The sequence below is a fragment of the Furipterus horrens genome, unplaced genomic scaffold, assembly GCF_987537825.1.
Source record: "Furipterus horrens unplaced genomic scaffold, mFurHor1.1.pri manual_scaffold_3, whole genome shotgun sequence".
NCBI lineage: Eukaryota > Metazoa > Chordata > Mammalia > Chiroptera > Furipteridae > Furipterus > Furipterus horrens.
Window position 1 is genome coordinate 103,548,661 of NW_028327173.1, and position 17,628 is coordinate 103,566,288.

General features: G+C 37.3%; 1 protein-coding gene across 3 annotated transcripts in view; it reads right to left on the reverse strand.

Annotated features, from left to right (window-relative positions):
• Positions 1-17,628, reverse strand: part of LIMS1 (LIM zinc finger domain containing 1) — a 130,747-nt gene that overhangs the window by 55,080 nt on the left and 58,039 nt on the right. The gene's annotated exons all lie outside the window — the stretch shown is intronic.

The following is a 17,628-nucleotide window of genomic DNA, read 5'->3' on the forward strand; positions in this document are numbered from 1 at the left end:
CAGGAAGGCCTCTAACTCTCGGCTTGCTACATATCTCTCTGTAGATAGACAACCAGTCCACAGTGCCTCGAGAGTCCCCTTTTGGGGTACATACTCATGAGTTGGGAGAAATCTGACCCTGAGTCACTCAAGAAAAAGGCTGATCTCTTTTAAACACAACCTGGTCCCAATGTAGAATGGGCAATGGAGAGGTCTGGCCAATCAATGACACTTAATTTCAATGCTATCTTGCAACTGGACCTGTTTTACTATTACCATGGGAAATGGACAGAGGTTCCATATATTTAAGTCTTTAGGGCTTTCAGAAATGACCTAAGAAATATGCTGTCAGTAAATTGGAAAAATGTACTCAGACAGAAAAAATTTCAAATATGGATAAATGGATTTGTCGGCCCTTTATAAACACTTGAGTGGTTATCCAACTGTTAAAGTATTAAAAATAACTGTTCTTTGATTTATGAGTAAAGTCTTTACAGGGCCAGAGGTGCGGCTCCAGAACTAAATCCTTTTACCTTTCCAAAACCTCTTCTATTCATCTTAAAAAATCTTATAGGTACTTGGCTTTATGAAACCAAAGTCCTTCTAGGAGAAGCTTACTTTTCTTTCTCTACATTTTTGATATGCACATACCTGGTCTTCTTCAAGAACTCTTGTCTAGGCCATCTTCTAAAATACAAATTTGGAGGAGATAATTCTTATCAAAAAGGGAACCTTAGCTATATCTGAGCAAATCAATTTAATTTATTTCAGCTATTCCTTTCTAAATTAATAAATTCTCGTAAGTTATTGAATGTCTAGGTATTTTGAAATAACATGAAATACCTGAAACATTGTTAGACAAGTCAAGTTCACCTATTTTTGGTTTTTTATTACCAAGAGGCTGTAAAATGGATTTGGAGCTGTAGATAAATGTCTTGTGCTTTGTCGGAGGTGTATTTTTTGAAAGTGAGAGTGTGCCTGTGAGTAGAAAAACCTGTTTCTAAAGGTCATGAAATGTGTTCATAAAAGTCAATCTAGGAAACACCGTTGCTTACCTTTTATCATTAGAAATGGAAGTTTCTAAAAGTTAAAAGTTCATTAAGTTAGAAAAAAACTGTATGGTTTTAGTAATAGAGGGCATGAAGATACAATTTTGAAGGACAAGGACTGAAAGCGAATTATTCTAAAAAGTTATTTCTGAACAGATTTTTAAAATCTATGAAAGTTACAAAAAGGTTTGTAAAAGTATATAAAAGTTTTAGATTTGTAAAGAAAAAAACCTCAATCAGGCTCCAGGACCCCTTCCTCCACCTAATTTCTCTCTGGTGACATCATTTGCCTCTGGTGGGAACTGGAGTTATTTTCATTACTATAACTCCCAGCCCTCTATCTGTAACATTTACCTTCTGTCACAGGTTTCTAACCTTTCAGGGGGCCAAAGCAGCCCCGTTCATGCTCTTCCCTGCTACTTGATGGCTAGGATGAATCCAAGACTTTCTTTATTTCCACCACTCATTCATAGTTCTTGAAGCTTTCATTGAGAGTCTCAATGGGTCCTCCTGCTTGGTATTTAGGACCTTGCAGCCCTTTTTCAGTCTTCTTAAAAGATGTCAAGAGCAAATGAGAAAAATCTTGTGCTTTCTCTAGAAAAATTAATAATTCAAATTATGTGTATGGTCTTTATGTGTTCAGTCTTCAGGTGTATGCTCTTTATGTAATGTGTTTTTCTGTGTATTACATGTGGTATGTTTTCTGCCTCTGGTTGGCATAATTAGGGTATATGTTATTGGCCTAAAGAAATTAAATACTAGAATCCCTCTCAGCTCCCTGCGAAGATGGAGGCGTAGGTGGACATGCTTCACCTCTTAGCAAAACCATTAAGGATAACAACGGCCTCAAAACAAAGAAAACAACCAGAACTTCCAAAAAACTGAACTGTATGGAAGCCCAAAACCAAAGATCTAAAGGGGAAGTGTTCACTGAGACAGGTAGGAGGGGCAGAACCAGGGTGGAGAGGATGCATGTGGTGCTGGTGGCGGTGGTAAGGCAGAGGCTGCGGCCAGCTGGCTGAAGGAATGCTCCCACATTATAAAAGCCAGGAAGAGACACCCTGGGAGCAATCCCAGCCCCAAGCTAGACAGCAAAGCTCATGGGTCCAGCGCCAGGAAAATAAAGCCTCACTGCTTCTGGCTGTGAAAACCAGTGGGGGTTGGAGCAGAAGAAACTGCCTGTCTCTCAGGAGAGTCCATTTAGAGGGCTCCCATGTTCCTAGAACATACACAAACCCACCCGCTCTGGGAACCATTACCAGGGCAACAGCTAGAGGGGAGCCAGTTGCATATGGGAAGCAGGAAGGGGGCAAAACTAATGGAAACAGGGCAAGTGCCGAGCAAGCGGCATTGTTTCCTCTCTGACCCTTCACCTACGTACAGCCCCATAAAGTGGTGAACGGGGTAGCCCAGCACTGATGAATACCTAAGGCCCTGCACCTTACAACATAACAGGTACAGCAACTCCACCTAATACACAGAGGCAAACACAGGAAGGCTGTCAAGTTCAGAAAGGGAAGTATGGCCCAAATGAAAAAAACAGATCAAAACTCCAGAAAAAGAACTATGTGAAAAGGAGACAGCCGACCTGTCAGATGGAGAGTTCAAAAGACTAGTAATAAGGATGTTCAGAGAAATGACTGAGTATGGCCACAAAATAAAGAAGTGAAGGTTATACAAAAAGAAATAAAGGAAAATATATAGTGATGGGAAGGAATCCATGATTCAAATAAACAATTTGGAACATAAAGAAGAAATAAACATTCAACCAAAATTCAAAAAAATAAGGAGCTTAAGAAGACTCTGGGACATCTCCAAAAGTGCCAATATCTGAATTACAGATGTGCCAGAAGGAGAAGAGGAAGAGCAAGAAATTGAAAACTTATTTGAAAAAATAATGACAGAAAACTTCCCCAATCTGGCAAAGGAAGTAGACATACAAATCCAGGAAACACAGAGTCCCAAACAAGTTGGACCCAAAGAGGACCACACTAAGACACATCATAATTAAAATGCCAAAGGTTCAAGATAAAGAGAGAATCTTAAAAGCAGCAAAAGGAAAGAGTTACCTACAAAGAAGTTCCCATGGGGCTATCAGCTAATTTCTCAAAAGAAACTTCGTAGGCAAGAAGGGACTGGCAAGAAGTATTCAAAGTGATGAAAAGCAAGGGCCTAGAACCAAGATTACTCTATTCAGCAAAACTATCACTTAGAATGGAAGGGTAGATAAAGTGCTTTCCAGACAAGTTGAAGTTAAAGAAGTTCATCATCACAAAGCACTTATTATATGAAATGTTAAAGGGACTAATTTAAGAAAAAGAAGATCAAAACTATGAACAGTAAAATGACAACAAACTCACAACTATCAACTGAATCTGAAAAATAAAAACAAAAACAAACTAAGCAAACAAGCAGAACAGGAACAGAATCATAGGTATGGGAATCATTTGGAGGAGAAATGGGGAAATGGTGCAGTGATCTAGAAGCATAATTAGTAGGAACAAAATAGACAGGGAGATGTTAAGAACAGTATAGGAAATGGTGTAGCCAAAGAATTTACAAAACAACACATGGACATGAACTAAGGTGGGTATTGCTGGAGGGAAAAGGGGATACCAGGTGGAGGGGAACAAAAGGGGAAAAGAAATTGGGGCAACTGTAATAGCATAATCAATAAAATATAACTTAGAGAAATTAAATACTGATATAAATTAATCAGGATCCTGTGGTTTGGATAAATTATTTCATATCAAAACCAGTTTTAAATTTGATTGACTTTTTAAAATTATATGTGTGTGTGTGTGTGTGTGTGTGTGTGTGTGTGTGTGTTTTATAACAAGATTATGTTATAATCTTTTAGTTAAGGTTGTTTGACAACCATCCCAAAGTTTAAGTTTTAGAAGATCTGTTCACCGAGAAGTGACTTTGGCTTGTTCAAATGTGCCCTAGAATACTTCAAGGATTTATTCTCTCTTCTTATAAAAGAGAAGTTTTTGAACTAATTACTCCTGTTTATTATGCTCAAAGTTACATGGGAAGCTTTGCCAAATAGAACATCTATGTTCTGTTTAAGATAAATTATAATGTGATAGTTACCTAAGAGGATCAAGTTAGAATTGTGTTATTATCATAATACATACCAAAAAAATTACTGAAGACTTCAAACACATTTAATCTAGAGAGAACAGTATAATGAATCCCATCAAACTCATTATTTTGATAACTCCAAAAGCTGTCAAATCATGATCAATGTTTTATCTGGTCTTCACACATAAAATATTTTGAAGCAAATTCTATACAACCTATCATTCGAACCATAAATTCTTCAATATGTAACCTTGACATATATTTAAGGTTTTATTTCCTACAGGGTGTAAAGCAGCAGCACCGTGAGTTTTGAAGGAGGCTCAGTACAGACATACTTGAATTCCACTGTTTCAAAATTACAGTCCCTTAAGTAGGGGCTGGCTGTCTTCCAGTAGCTGCCACAGGAAAGACAAAAGGAAGGTGATCAGGAAAAGAATTCAGAATCCAGAGTCTACTATTCATCCCCGTGCCTTCTCATATCACCTCCACAGAGCATCACAGCTTTCATACCACAGTCCCCAGGGGAATACTGTCGGGGGGGGGGGGGGGGGGATGATTCTCTGAAAAGTTTCTGACTTGACCTTTTGATCCTTTCCTGAGATTCTCAAATGAAAAATCTGCGGTATAATCAATATCTCATGTTGGAATATCTGAACAGGTACATGCAAAAAAATAAAACTAGACCACAAACTTATACCATACACCAGAATAAACTCAGGTTAATAGAAGACTTAAAGGTAAGCCATGACACCATAAAAGTCTAAGAGGAAAACATAGGTAGTAAAATTTCAGATATCCCATGCAGCAATATTTTCACTGATGTATCTCCTAGTGCAAAGAATATAAAGGAAAGAATACACAATTAGGACTAGATCAAACTAAAAAGCTTCTACTTGGCTAAAGAAACATCAGCGAAATGAAAAGGGAACCAACCGTTAAGGGATAGCATATATGCCAATAATACCTCAGACAAGGGTTTGATCTCCAAAATATATAAAGAACTCACACGACTCAACACCAGGAAGACAAACAATGCAATTAAAAAATGGGCAAAGGATCTGAACAGACACAATGAAATACCACCAGTCAGAATGGACATCATTAGAAATCAAAAAACAACAAGTGCTGGTAAGGACTGGAGAAAAGGGAACCCTAGTGCACTGTTGTTGGGAATGCAGACTGGTGTATCCACTGTGGAAAACAATATGGATCTGCCTTTTGATCTAGTGATCCCATTGCTGGGATTATATCCTAACAATCCTGAAATACCAATTCTAAAGAACCTATGCATCTCAATGTTCATAGCAGCACTATTTACAATAACCAAATGCTGGCAACAGCCTAAGTGCCCACCATTAAATAAATGGATCAAAAATCTGTGGTACATTTACACAATGGAATACTACACAGCAGAAAGAAAGAAGGAACTCCTACCTTTAAAGACAGCATGTATTTAACAGGAGAGTATTGTGCTAAGTGAAATAAGCCAGGTGGCAAAAGACAAATACCACAAGATCTCACCTATAACTGGAACCTAATGAATAAAATAAACAGATGAGCAAAACAGAACCCAAGGCATGGAAATAAGGAACAACCTGTCAGGGACCAGAGGAGTGAGAGGTGGGGTATCATAGGGGAATGAGGGGAAGGGTCTAGTCAAGGAACAAGTATACAGGACCCATGGACATGGACAACAGGGTGAGAACTGTTTGTGGGAGGGGAGTGGCCAGGGCAGGGGAGAACACGGGGTGGAAAACTGGGACAACTATAATTGAACAACGATAAAAACAAAAGAACTGTAGAGGCACTGAGCTAAACTGTACCTGAATTCACACACACACACACAATGAGTAACAAATGTTTCTTGTTTTCAGTCTACAGTTAGCAAATTAATACCCATAGGTCAAATCTGGCTCAACGTCTGCTTCCGTAAATAGAGTTTATTGGAATACACACAGTGTCATTCATTTTCATATTTTCTATGGGTGTGGTCACTCTACATAGCATATTTGAGTAGCTATGGCACCGACTGTACAGTCCATAATGCCTAAACTATTTATTATTTGGCCCTTTATAAAAAAGTTTTCTCATTCCTGCTGCCTCATAAGTTTTTGGGTAATTTGTTATTCACTAATGCATTCTGCTCCTATAGCATCTTGGTTATTCCTCTAGCAACACAGTGTCTCTTAATTATCTGTGTGCCTATTTTTTTTCAACCATATACTAAGTTCCATGTTAGTATATAATGAATGTTTTAATCAACTTCATACCCTCATTTCCCCGGCACATAGTAGGACCTTAATAAATGTAGACTGGCCCAAGAATGCCTAGACAAATGTATTTAACACACTAATGCAAAAACCTTGCAGTCTAATAATATATCTTCGTGTGACATACAACATTAAATTATGAAGAGCCAAAACTACTATTTGTGCTGAATAGATAATATTTAAGTTGAATCCATTTTAAAGGTATTTGTTGACTGCCATACAAAGGATGATTTCAGATTCAGAAAAACTTTTGATCTTTTAAGCTGGCTATCCTTTTATAAAACCTCATCCATTTAAAATACCTGTAACAACAGTTTATATCAAGTATTTCCAAGATTACTACCATTAGTTTTTACCACGAAACAAATAATATATTTTCTGGCTCCTGGAAATGTTATTGAAATTTTCCAGAACACTGCAGAATTTCAGCTTTGTTCCAACAAATTCTGTATGTTAGATTAAAAACTAAAGTTCACAGCAGAAATTTTTAAACATAAGTAAACGTCCTACATGCAATGATTCATTATATATAGATAGCTTCCTACCTCAGTCAATTCCCCTTTGCATTGTCTGCCAGAGGCAGGGTAATATTTTAGGCAAGATAAAAACCTGGATATTTTTATAATATTGAGTTTTAAGCAATATATTCATTTTAAGACATCTAAGAGTTTTAGCTTTTTAAACTGAGTAATTTTCTCTGGCAAATATCTAAGAAGAAGAGGCAGAAAAATTCTGTTTTTGCTTCCATCTTATTAGCCAAAGCAACACAGACCCTTACTGTTATGTTCAATGGTAAAATTTTAACTTGTAAGATATGATCTTCAGATCTTCATTCAGTGTAAGAAATCTTACTCTAAAACTGAAGTGAAGCCTAAGTTTTGTGGTTAAGAGCCCACCCAGCTCACGCTTAGAACAAAAGACACAACTAGGTACAGCTCCGAGTTCAAATTCCAATTGTTCAAATTACTATGTGCGTTTCTAAGAGTCTCTTCCTTGTTCTGTGAAAAAGACGATTACTGTACTGTGAAAGCTCAGAGACTGTGAAGCACATACAACAACAGCCTGGTAAGCAAAAAATGGTGTGGAAGGCCAAGCTGATTTTAAAAAATTATTCATGAATTTATATTTATATGAAAAATTTATTAATAATCTTCCTGACAGTGAGTTTGGGAAAGATATCCTATATAGGACACAAAAAGTACAAACTTATAAAAACTAATAAAATATCAAAATAAAAAAACTCTGCTTTTCAAAAGGAACTTATAAAAATGAGAATACGAGCCACAAATTGGGAGGAGACATTGGCAATGTATTATCTGACAAAGGACTTTTATCTTGAATATATAAAGCACTGTTACAACATAATACTATACAAAACAACCCAATAAAAGATGGGCAAAAAATCTGAAGATACATTTTGCCAAATAAGATATATGGGTTGCAAATAAGCACATGAAATGATACTCAACTTCATAAATCATAAAGGAAATGCAAATAAGAACTACAATAAGCTACCACTACATTCCCCCAAAATGGCTAAAATTGAAGAAAAAAAAATTACCACACCAAGTGTTGGTGAGGATGTGGAGAAAATGAAACCCTCAAACATTGCTGGTGAAAATATATAGCGGTACAACCTCTTTCGAAAACAGTTTAGCCATTTCTCAAAAAAATTAAATATACATCTACCAAAAACTCAGCCATTCAAGAGAAATGGAAGCATATGTCCATACAAGGACTTGTATGTGAATGTTTGCTGCAACTTTATTTGTAATAGTCAAAAACTGGGAACAACCCAAATGTCAGCCTATAAGGGACTAGCTAAACAAATTGTAGGATATCCATAAAATGGAATACCATTCAACAGTAAAATAGAATAACCAATGATATTGTACATACAATGATATGAGTCAGAGAAGGAAAACTCTGACTCCAAAAAACCTCCGCTGCCTTGAGGCATACCTCTTCAGGGGAAAGGCTAAGGGAGTAAACCCCGACAGAAAATCCGGAGCCGGAGTCCCTAAGGCGGTTTGACGTTGTAGTCAACACCGGCAACTCCTGCGGCGCACCTGAAGCCAAGCTGTATCGACTCCGTCTTTCCCTTGGACCCTTCAGCTGCGAAGAGAGGGGGGGTCTGCTGCATGGGCAACAGCAGACCCTCCATATCACCCTGCCCAGGCTCTGTAGCTTCAGCTTCACTGGAGAGGACACTCCAGCGTCATCGCAAGATGTCGATTCAACACGGGAGGAGACAGATACCGTGTCACTCCCAAGTCGGACTGCACAGCCATTCTCGGCGGTGCAGATAGACTCTTAAGAAGCTACACCATCGTCTCTCGAGACGGACGGCTGCCGACCGAATGATATGAGTGAATCTCAAAATAATTATGCTGAGTTAAAGAAGCCAAAAGAAAGCAAGAGTAAATTCTTGAGTGATTCTATTAATATAAAATTCTAAAAAATGCAAACTAATCTAGAGTGACAAAAAGCAGATGAAAGATTCCCTAGAAATGTAGGGAAGGGAGGATTATAAATTGGCATGAGGCTACTGTGTGGATGATGACAGACTGGACATTAAAGTCATGCACCGTATTGAGGTTCATTAGTTTAACCTCAAGAAAGCTTTTTCTTAAAACACAGCACAATGGAATGATCTTTAATCTTTACACACCACTGTACAAACAGACCACTATTGTAGGTTGAATTCTGTCCCCTAAAAGATAGGTTGATATCCTAACCCCTGGTACCTGTGAATATGACTACTTTAAAAGCCTTTGTAGATATAATTAAGAGAGAGGGTAGATGAGGTCCCACTGGAGTGGAGCCCTAAATCCAAAATTACTGGTGTACTTACAGAGGACAGGAGACACAGATTTAAGAGGCACGGAGAGGAGAATGCCATATGAAGACACAGACATACATGGAGAAGATGGCCATGTGATGAAAGAGGCAGAGATTAGAGTGATGTATTATAAGCCAAACACCAGGAATGCTAGCAAACACCAGAAGCTAGAAAAGACAAGGAAAGAATTTCGCCTTCAGGCTTCAGAAGGAGCATGGCACTGCTGACACACTGATTTCTGACTTCTAGTCTCCAGAACCGTGAGACAATACATTTCTATTGTTTGAAGCCACCCAGTTTGTGGTAATTTGTTAGGCGGCTCTAAGAAACTAACTCAACTACTTAAAAAAATTAAGGAGCTTTACATTTATAAGAAACATATTTAATAATTATTTCTAAAAGTAGACTTTCTGTAAAAAACATTTGTATCAAAAGTTTGTTTTAATCACAGAATGGCCACTGGGTTGCACAGATGCACAAATAGGTGACTATGTTTCCCAGATATATAAAAAGTATAAACAGTACTATTTCATCTTAATAACACCTATCTAATGTTAAGTAAAGCTCGTTTTAGTCAACTGCTATGTTTTTTTGTTTTATAAGTGATTTATAACTGACACTTTATGAAAAGCAATTATAATGATTTAGATTCTGGCATTTAATTGTTAATTTAAAAATGTTATGTGTATTGGCAACAAATTTACAAATTAGGCTGAAGTTGAGGATCATTCTTTTCTTTTTTAATAATTTTTTAAATTAATTAATGTTTGTTTATTTTTATTTTTAGAGAGAGGGGGAAAGGAGAAAGAGGGAGAGAAACATCACTGTGTGGTTGCCTCTCACTTGCGCTTCCAACTGGGGGCCTGACATGCAACCTAGTCATGTGCCCTGACTGGGAATCGAACCAGCAACACTTGGCTCGCAGGCCGACGCTCAATGCACTGAGCGACAGCAGCCAGGGCTAAGGATCATTCTTAAATGTCTCTCAGAAGTACTGAAAAACAGAAGCAATCCTTATCTAAAGAGTTTTCACTTCTTTTAACTATTCCTTTCACACATCTAATTTTTAAGCATTAACATTGCTATTTTTAATTTTAGCATATACTCCCTTGACTATAGAAATATTTCATCCTATATACAGATAAAAATATATTTACTTTCAGAAAATAATCTTCCCAAAACTACTGGAAAAAAGAAACCAAACAACAAAGTGATCATGATCTATACTGTGGTAGACATATACCTCTCTTAGGCTTCTCTCACTGTGATACTGTACATACATTATAACTTAGCAAATAAGACTAGAAAAGTAATCAGAGCAAAGAGTTTAATCTGGAATAAAAGAGGTACCTCTAAAGCAGTTTAGTTTCTTATTCCTTCACTCACTTAATAAGGAATACATACTGTACAGTGACTACCTAATAGTCACTGTGGTGGATGCTAGAAATGCAGAAGGAAAGAACGGTCCCTGGCCTCGGAGAATCCGCACTCCATCAATGGGGGCTGGATGGGGTGTGCAAATGAGAAGGTAAGGAGAGGTGTGCCTGTAAAATCAATTACTACAATATGAATACTTGTGGATTATACTCATGTAAAAATTTTTAATTGAAAATACAAATATAACTGACAATATACCACTGTGTAAGTTAGAGGTGTACAGTATGTTGGCTTGATACATTTATATATTGCAATGTGATTACTACAGTAGCATTAGCTAAAACCTTTTCATGTCACATAATTATCATTGCTCTTTTGTGTTGAGAACAGTTAAGATTTAGTCTCTTAGTAACTTTTGAGGTTTTTAATACAATTTTGTTGACCATAACCATTATGTTGTGCATTAGATCTCTTGAACTAGGTGCAAATTCGTACCCTTAAAAAAAACCTCTCCAATTTCCCCCAAACCCCTGGTCACCACCATCATGCTACTCTGTTTTCACAAGTTCGTTTTTGTAGATCCCACATACAAGTGAGACCATGCAATATTTGCTTTTCTCTGTCTGACATATTTCACTTAGCATAATGCCCTCAAGGTTTATCCATGTTGTCACAAACGGCAGAATTTTCTTGTTTTTCATAACTGAATAATACTGTATTGTCGGCAGCCGTCCGTCTCGAGAGACGATGGTGTAGCTTCTTAAGAGTCTATCTGCACCGCCGAGAATGGCTGTGCAGTCCGACTCGGGAGTGACACGGTATCTGTCTCCTCCCGTGTTGAATCGACATCTTGCGATGACGCTGGAGTGTCCTCTCCAGTGAAGCTGAAGCTACAGAGCCTGGGCAGGGTGATATGGAGGGTCTGCTGTTGCCCATGCAGCAGACCCCCCCTCTCTTCGCAGCTGAAGGGTCCAAGGGAAAGACGGAGTCGATACAGCTTGGCTTCAGGTGCGCCGCAGGAGTTGCCGGTGTTGACTACAACGTCAAACCGCCTTAGGGACTCCGGCTCCGGATTTTCTGTCGGGGTTTACTCCCTTAGCCTTTCCCCTGAAGAGGTATGCCGCAAGGCAGCGGAGGTTTTTTGGAGTCAGAGTTTTCCTTCTCTGATGTGCCCTGACTGGAAGATCGAACCAGCGACACTTAGCTCGCAGGCCGACGCTCAATCCACTGAGCCAAACCAGCCAGGGCGCATAATACTGTATTATATATACATATATATATATGTGGATTACACTAAAACACATTATAAGAAAGCACACTATCCTTTAAAAAGCAACATAGGCAAACTGATACCATTCTGTACCAAAGGGAAAAAATATCTGTTATTAATTGTGCAATCTGGTCTTTATTAGAAAAATTAAATGTGCTCTCACTGAACCATTAAATAATGAGAACAGACAAAAATGATAAAGTTGCTATTTTATCCCCCTAGTTGTCTAACGGACTATCTTTCAATATAAACATTGGTTTCTCAGCTAAAAGGCAGGCCAGACAAAGATCAGCAAACTGCAAAATGCACATGCAAAGAAATGCACATCCTAGACTGACCAATTCCAACCTTAGCTGAACTCAAAGCACTAACTTATTTCCAAAGACAGGAATTGGTTATGTAACAATGATGGTCTTTTACAGTCTTAGGTTCTGCCTCCTTCCTTATAGGATTGTGAATTAAAATTTAAAAAAATCGTTCTTAATACAGTGCCTGGCCCATAACAAGGCCTCAATATTATTCAGGAATGCATGATCTGAGTTTTCTAACCTCAAACCAAATAAAGGGCATTTCCACTAAAAAAATGATTATTATCCTATATTTTAAAAATATGATCTCAGAACCTTTATTTTTTATTTTAAACTAATCAAATGTATTAGGGTGACTGGTTAATATGATCACATAAGATTCAAGAGTACATTTTCATGATATATGATCTGTACACTGCATTGTGTGCCCACCACCCAACAGAAGGTTTATTTAATAACCAAAAAGTAAAGGTTACTTTTCTTTGCAGTTCCTCCCATTCCTGGTTATCCAGTTCCATCAGGAAAAGTGCAGAAAAGGAAAACATAAAGGTTTTCATCCAGTCAACTTTACACAGTGATCAAATTTCGAAGCACATATTCTTGATTCACATTCATTTCTAAAGACATCATGATACAGCCCTGATTTCATCCAGCCATAACTATAACAGAGAGATGGAGGAGTGGGGAAACAATAGGGAAAAACCAAGAATTTTTTTTTATCTTAGCACTAGACCAGGGGATGACTGTTAAGGTCCAGTTAATAAATGCTTTTGTTTTTGCATGCACAGGGGTCTCTCACAACACAATTGTGCCACTGTAGCAAGAAACCACCATAGAAAATATGTACAAAATAAAATACGTTCCACTAAAACTTTATTTACGGACATTGAAATTTTAATTTCATGTAATTTTCGTTTCATTAGATATTCTTCCCCCGCCCCCGCCCCCAAACATCTGAAAATTGTAAAATCCATCTTACATTCATGGGCCATAAAAAATTAGGCAGTGGGTCAGATTGGACTAAGGGTCCTAGTTCCCCAATCCCTGCATTAAACTATGTTTCAGATCCAGTCATCCAAGACTTAAATTTTGAGGTGTCCCTAATCCAGTTATTTACAGATCCTTTATATTTGAAGCAGAGCAAAAGTAATTTTTTGAATTTTAAAGAAGGATGGGGTTGTAGATTTTTCAGGTGTGTTTTTCATTCAGGTTTCCTCAAAAAACACTGTGTGGAGGTAACATAACTTAACAGTTAGAATATACATAGAGCTTACATGTTATTTTGGTGCAACAAAAATTTCAAGGAAGACAGGGTCAATGTCCTGTAAAGGTGAGGCTCAATTTCTGAGCCCACTGGAATAAGAGTGTGAGCTACTTCACTCTGATGAATCTACTACTTAAATTGGAAAGTTGTATCAGACCTATTCAGGTTATGAGGAGAAAAATACACTATCTATCTCTATGTGTATAAACAGTCTTTACATATAGAGTCCTTGTGTATAAACAAATATTCATGCTTCATCCAAATCCTTAACATTTAGCTTTATAAAGAAAAATATTTCCGACTGCTTCTTAGACATATCAGATTCTAGCCAAAATTAAGGACATTTTCTACAACTCAAGATAAAAACCCACAGGACACTCTACTAGTGGTGATAATTACTATTTAAAAAAGATAAATCACTGTAACATAACCCTCAATATAGTGGGTAGTATTCCATTACACAAAAGTATACAATTATAGTAAGTTTCAGATTATACTTAATACTTTAAAATAAAAATCTATAGTCAGTGTTTTTCACGCTGCCTTTTACATGCTTCTGTTTTAAACCATTTCATGTTTAAAGCCAGAACTATTCTCATGTCTATTACGGTGCTCTTTTAAACACTTGTATTATGTTTCAAAGCACAGTCTGTTACTTAAACTTAAAAGAAAAATATTTTCTGACAGTGAGCACAGCCCTTTTTAAAGTGTTTGATGGTTTTTCTGCTGGAGTCCATAAACACACCAAAAAAAAATGAACATGTGAGTAAAAAGGAATTAAGAGTAGAAATGGGTCTTGTGTAATACTCAAGACTGCATGAAAGATGTTTGATAATAAACACATATTCGACATCAAATAACTGCTCCTAAGAAGAGGATCTTTTGATCACATTCAGTCTGCCAACACTTAGGGATTCCTTGAGGGGAGGAACTGTGTTTGACTCATCACTGAATCTTTATATAGCACACGCAGGCATTCAATAAAAATCAGTGGAATCATGCAGGGAAGGCATTACCCTATAGCACTATTTATAAGATAATAATAACCCCTACCTTACTAAGTTGAGGGTAAGGATTGTATGAGATAAATGATGCTTCATAATGGTAGTTATTATTATCCTCATTTTAAAGAGGAACAAACTGAGGTTCAATAAGATTACACAACTTGTCTGAGTGGCACTGAAATAGGTATGCCTAATTCAAAACCCCTACCTTCTTTGATTCTTACTAGCCAAGAAACCTGACTGAATTCTAAATATATACGTAGGGAAAAAAAACTAGGAAAGAAAACGCTCTGCCTCTCTAAATTGATAAAAAGTCCATGGAAAAACAGATGATTGTCTACTTTTCCTAGCTTAGCGCTGCACTCCTAAAATAAGGAAAATCGTCATTCTCTATGCATCAAGGGACAGAGAAATGGGGAAAATGTAAGGCTCTTATCATTTCCAAGAAACTATATCACCAGAAAGCATGGGAAAATATTTCTCCTTAACCTAATAGAACAAGCAATACTTCCTAAGAATTACTCTTCGTCCTTTAATTTAAACTAGACAAAAGAGAAAATCTTGTTGCTTCAAAGGCCATTTTAACTATATGAGTAACTACCTCCTTTGGCATACAGGTGTACTTTTGCTACTGTCTGAAAATAAGTAAAAGATGGTTGGTCTCAAATGGTGTTTTATGTATCTTAATTTTGAAAAAAATAGAATCCCTTAGGGCCCCAATTCTAAAATTAAAACTGTTTTTGGTAACTTTCCACTCTTGGATCAAGAGTAGACTGAAGTCTAAAACTAAATGTCAATTGCAGAAGTTACTTCCAAAAGCCCATCTGGTTAGTAAGAGAAAGTTCAATATTTTCACTAAAACTCATGCTTAAAAATTTATAACATTTTAAACTCTGAGGCTTTTAAGTACTGTTTAGTCTAATCAATTCATAATTAATACACTAAATGTAGCTAAGAGACACCTGATATAGTAATGAAAAGTGCTTATAATGTTAGCATCAATTATAGTCCTTTAATGTTACTATTCATTTCAAAGATAGTAAGAGTTGATAATTTTCAAATAAACACTTCCCTACCAAAGTATAGTTCTTGTAGTATAGCTGACTGTAAGTTAAGCCAGACAGAGAAAGGCAAATACTGTATGATTTCACTTATGTGTGAAATCTTAAAAAGAAAAGAGAAAGAGAGAAAGAGAAGAAGGGAGGGAGGGAGGGAGGGAGGGAAAAAAGCCCTGGCCAGTGTGGCTCAGTTGGTTGGAGCATCATCATCTCATAAACCAAAAGGTTGTTGGTTCAATTCCCGGTCAGGGCACAGGCATGGGTGGCGGGTTCAGTTCCAGTCAGGGCACATGCGAGAGGCAACCAATCAATGTTTCTCTCTCACATCGATGTTTCTCTCCCTCCATTCCCCTCTCTCTCAAATCAATAAGCAAGTCCTTTTGTGAGAATAAGAAAAAAAAGAACAAACAAAACAGAAACAGACCCACTGGAGACGGGTGGGGGATGAGGAAAAAAATAAAATAAGAAAAATACAAATTTGTTTTTAAAAAGCTTCCTTGTTGACCTGAATAGCCACTTCTCCAAGGCGTATATACAGATGGCCTATAGGCATATGTAAAAATGTTCAACATCACTAGCCATCAGAGATATATAAATTAAACCCACAATGAGATACCACCTCACACTGGTCAGAATGGCTATCATTAATAAGTCAACAAACAAGTGCTGGCGAGGTTGTGGAGAAAAGGGAACCCTTAGTGCACTGTTGGTGGGAATACAGACTGGTATAGCCACTGTGGAAAACAGTATGGAATTTCATCAAATAATTAAAATCGGAATGGCCTTATGATCCAGTGATTCCACTGCTGGGAATATACCCTAAGAATCCTGAAACACTAATTCAAAAGAACTTATGCACCCCTAGGTCCACAGCAGTGCTATTTGCAATAGCTAAGTGTTGGAAACAGTCCAGTGGCCATTAGTAGTTAAGTTGATTAAAAAACTATGGTAGTCAGCCTGCGAGCCAAGTGTCGCTGGTTCGATTCCCAGTCAGGGCACATACTAGGTTGCACGTCAGGTCCCCAGTTGGAGGCGCGAGTGAGAGGCAACCACACAGTGATGTTTCTCTCCCTCTCTTTCTCCTTTCCCCTCTCTCTAAAAATAAATAAACAAACAAATAAATATTTTTTTTAAAAAAACTATGGTACATTTACACAATGGAATAATGTGCAGCAGAAATAAAGAGGTCCTACCTTTCATGACAGCATGGATGGAACTGAAGACTATTATTCTAAGTGAAATAAGCCAGGTGGCAAAAGACAAATACCATATGACCTGACTTACAACTGTAATCTAATGAACAAAATAAACTAACGATAAATATAGAACCAGAGACATGGAAATATGGAACAGACTGATAGGTGTAGGAGGGGAGGAGGGCGTGGCGGGTGGATAGTGGAAGGAAGGGGAAGGGACTAGTCAAGGAACACATATGAATGACTCATGGACATGGACAATGGAGAGCAGACAGACTGGGCAAGAGGGGTGGGCTGGATGGAGAGGGCAACAGGGGGGACAAAAGAAATGAAGACAATTGTAATAGAATAAACAATAAAAAATAAATGCTGCTTAGAAAAACAGAAGCTTCCTTGTCAAATTTTCCCTGTCATAATTAGAGAATTTAAAATAAACTCTAAAAATGAATTCATAGAAAAAACAGCAACAGTAGACAACATATAAATATCCCTTCCATCATGTAATTGGAACATTCACTTGAAAGTCCATAAGCAAATTATGCATTTGCAATAAAAAGAAAAGGAAGTCTCTCTTTGCTGTAGCCTTCTATCAGCACTAAAACAGGAACACTTCGTTTCAGAAACAGAGACTCGAACCCTTTCAAAGGTATTTTAACATATAGCTTAAATCTGCAGGGGCTTTTCAGTACCTAAAATCTAAAAAATACAACAGTTTACCAAAAGCCAAAATTGTGCTGTTTTAAAAAGGCAAATTAACTTTGAAAACAAAACCCCATAACGTTGTTAGTTAAAAAGGTCTGTAGATTTTTGATGTCCTTCCTTTCTAGGTTACACGCAATAGTTTCTCTGCAATCTTTTGTTAAATCCATTTCAATAACAAAGAATCGTGTATGAAGACCCCCCCCTGACCTCCACCAAAACACT